Below are 4,222 nucleotides of genomic sequence, written 5' to 3'. Positions count from 1 at the left end.
GTTGAGCTGTGTTCTCCCTCCCAAATTCATATACTGAAATCCTACTCCCTACCCCTATTCCTCAGAATGTGACCTTATTTAGAGATAGTCCCTACAGAGATAATCAAGTTATAGGGAGATCATTAAGGTGGGCCCGATATAATATGACTGGTGTCCTTATAAAAAGGGGGAATTTGGACACAGAGACACATACAGGGACAGTGCCCTGTGAATGAGGATAGCTGTCTATGTCATGGATAGAGAACTGGACCAGATCCATCTTCCTCAGCCCTCAGAAGTAAACAGCTCTGCAGACACCAGGATTCAGCAGTCTAGCCTTCATAACTGTGAGACAATACATTCCTATTGTGTAAACCACCCCGTCTGTAATACTTTGTTATGACTGTTCACAAACGAATACAGATGGAGTGGTCAGTTATCTTGGTTAATGACCATTCAGTTAAGAGAAGAAATGAAAAATTGTCCATTGATTTAGTGATTAATAGATCAATGGTATTTTAGCAAGAATGATTTCAGATGCAGAAATCATATTGTGGTGAATTGAGGAGTAAAGGCTAGGTGACCAAGTGAAGACTAATGATAGATTTTGCTTTAAATAAATTTGGTGATGCAAGAAAGAAAGGCAGTTTGTGAAGGCTCTCGTCACTTGAGATTGCCTGCATAATTGGACTTGAGTCTGTTGCTATTTCTATCCACCTTGCATTAAAAAAATCAAATTAGTATTTCAAAGTCTTTGTTTTCAGTATATTATTTCTCTAGTCAAAGATTTTAGTAGTTCTGTTATGACCCTGTTAAATTAACATTTGCTCTGTGGGGCACAGGGTGCCGGATAGCGAGTTGCAGTTCAACAATAGACCAGAAGAGAAATTGAAATAGAGAAGTTTGTTACTCACAGAGGTACATCACACATCTTGAGGGGCCAAGAGGGGAGATCAAGGTAAAACAGAGAGAGGCAACACTTGGGGAGCATGCTCTGTTAGGTTTGTTAGGATCCTGGGCCAAGGCGGAATTAGCCAATTCAAACGAAAAGAGCAGGGTTTAGGTAAGCCCCGCAGGGGTCTGAACTAAGAGGTACACAAGGTGAAAGTCCTGGGAGGCAAGAGAGACTGTTGATCACAAGGCTTTGGGGAAGACATATTGGGAACTGGCATTTGCTTGTGAGTCTGCAGGCTGTTGTCTAGGGTGTGCACTTGCATGAGGGAGCTAGTGTCAGATTAAGGCTCCCACAGGCCATTCAGCCAAGCCTAATGGAGGCTGAGGCAGCAATATAATGGAGTAACTAACTTAGCTAAGCCCTCTAGACACTTTTCTTAACTGTCTATAAACCCTCAGGTTAACTTTCAAGATTTCACATAATCTGGCCTCTCTTGCATAAGTTCAGGCTTGCTTTTCACCATTCCGGTCCTATGATCTGACCCTGGTTCTCACTGGGGCAGGAGGAGGTTCACTTGTTTTTCCCCTGGCCCTGGAGGATCAATGATTGATTGCCTTTGTGTGGATGATAGTGGCTTTTACATTGATCTTAGTAACTAGGGCGATTATTTATTTTTTATCTCTCCATTTTAAAGTGGAGAAAATAAGTTATCCGCGCAAATACTGGAAGACAAATTAGGAGATTCCTTCTCTTCACATGTTGATATGTGATAAAATTATGATAAGTCTCTTATCTTTCATTCCTTTTCAACTAAAGAGCCCCCCTTTCTCTCTCCCTCCTTCTTCTTTCCCTTTCTCTTACTTCTTTTCTTCCCTAATTTTTTTCTTCCTTTCTTCTATCCAATAATAATTGCTGACCCTTTCAATTAGCCTTGACAATTTATTTCCCATAACATTCTACCCTAACCACATAACTTGGGGAGAGGGGGAGAATGTATGAGGGCTCTTTTCTTTTTTTTTTTATTATTAGTTAAGGTATTACAAATGTGTCCTCATCCCCCCCATAACCCCCAACCCATCCTCCCCCCCCACTCATGCTAAACGTCCATTGGTTTGGCTTACATACATGTATACAAGTCCTTCGGTTGATCTCTTCCCCTAAACTCCGCCCTCCCCTACTTCCCTTCTGGGGATTGATAGCCTGATCGCTGTTTCTCAGTCTTTGGGTCTGTCCCTTTTCCTCAGTCTATGTTGTTCTCTATAATCCACAAATGAGTGAGATCATGTGGTATTTATCTTTCTCTGACTGGCTTATTTCACTTAGCATAATGCTATGAGGGCTCTTTTCATTGAAAGTAAGAGAAACTCAATTTAAGCTAATTTAAATGTAGAGAAGATTTATAGATTCATGTATTTCAAAGATCTAGTGTATTTCAAAGGCAGCTAGATCCAGGTCTCAAGTAACGCAGTCCAGACTCCATGCTTCCTCTCTTAACTCTGCTTATTTCTACTTGGCTTCTCCACGTGGAGAGATCAGCCCCAAGGATCTACTAGCTTAGCAATCCCAGCAGAAAGAGACCTTCTCTTTAATACCCATGTATCATAACCCAAGAACAAATCAATTTGCTGTTTGGATTGAGTGGTCACTAGAGCTTATCACTGTGCTCCCAGGGAAGGGAATGGGCACTATAGTGGGAGGGATGGAAGGTGGGGAAATGAAGCATTGTGACGTTTAATTCAGTCACTATCACATGGAGTCCTGATGAAGAAAAATTTAACTTAAGAACCAGCTTCATCTTTGAATGAAAATGTAAAGATGCATATTTGTGCCTTGGGGGATCCTTCAGCCCGGGCCTGCACCCTCTCCAATCCGGGACCCCTCGGGGGATGTCTGACTGCCCTCTCACAATCTGGGAACACTGGCTCCTAACCTCTCGCCTGCCTGCCTTCCTGTCTGATTGCCACTAACCGCCTCTGCTGGCCAGCCTGATCACCACTCTACTTTCATTATTATAGTGAGTTAAATGTCCTTAACTGCTCTCTCCTGATGGCCTGATTGCCCCTAACTGCCTCTGCCTCGGCCCCCAGTGACTTTGTCTGGATAGACATACGGCAGATGTCCGGTCTAATTAGCATATTATCTTTTTATTAGTATAGATATTACAGTGGGGCCTTGACTTACGAGTGTCCAGACTAACGAGTTTTTCGAGATACAAGCCATCTCTTGGCCAATTTTTTGCTTTGAGTTGCGAGCTAAAATTCGGGTTACGAGGCAGCTTCAGATACACCACCGCTAGTTGGCGCAGTGAACGTCACAGTGAATGCAGCAACATCAGCCTAGCATCACTTGTCTCACTCGTTCACTTTAAGATTTGACATACGAGTAATTTGATTACGAGCTCCATCACGGAAGGAATTAAACTCGTAAGTCAAAGCCCCATTGTATTGATTTTAGAAAGGAAGGGAGAGAGAGAAACATCAATGATGAGAGAGAATCATTGATTAGCTGTCTCCTGAACATCCCCTACTGGGGATTGAGCCCACAACCCAGGCATGTGCCCTGACCGGGAATCAAACCATGACCTCCTGGTTCATAGGTTGATGCTCAACCGCAGAGCCACACCAGCCGAGCTGTAAGGATATTTTGAATTAAGAAGGAAAATTCTTGAATCTGGAAGTAGAAACAATTTTAAAGGGACACATTTCTGCAACTTGGCAAAAGGAAAATTGTCACCGTCTATTGCAGAGGATATAAGCCTTCACATGAGCCAGCAGTGCCCTGTGATTTTGTTTAGTAAGACTCCCAAGAAGGAAGACAACTCTTTAATAGCTTATTGATGTTTAGGTCATGCATCTTAAAATTTACCCCTTTAAAGTATTGCAATGCAGTGTTGTTGTTTTGTATATTTATAGGGTGTGAAACCAACACCATGATCTAACATTAGAACGTTTTCATCACCTCCAAAGACAGCATTAGCAGTCACTTCACACATCCCTTCCCCAAGCCCCTGGCAACCACTTACCCACTTTCTATCTCTATACATTTGCCTATTCAGGACATTTCATATCCACCTGAGTATATTTTTCTTTTCTTTTTTAAAATATATATTTATTGATTTCAGAGAGAAAGGGAGAGGGAGAGATAGATACATCAATGATGAGAGAGAATCATTGATTGGCTGCCTCCCACACGATCCATAATGGGATTAAGCCTGCAACCCGGGGATGTGCCCTTGACCGGAATTGAACCTGGGACCCTTCAGTCCACAGGATGACACTCTATCCATGGAACCAAACCAGCTAGGGCACCCAAGTATATTTTTCCATTGCCTTTTAGAGAAAGTGGGAG

This window comes from Myotis davidii, unplaced genomic scaffold (genome assembly GCF_000327345.1).
Source record: "Myotis davidii unplaced genomic scaffold, ASM32734v1 scaffold973, whole genome shotgun sequence".
NCBI lineage: Eukaryota > Metazoa > Chordata > Mammalia > Chiroptera > Vespertilionidae > Myotis > Myotis davidii.
Note: the sequence above shows the minus strand (reverse complement) of the source record.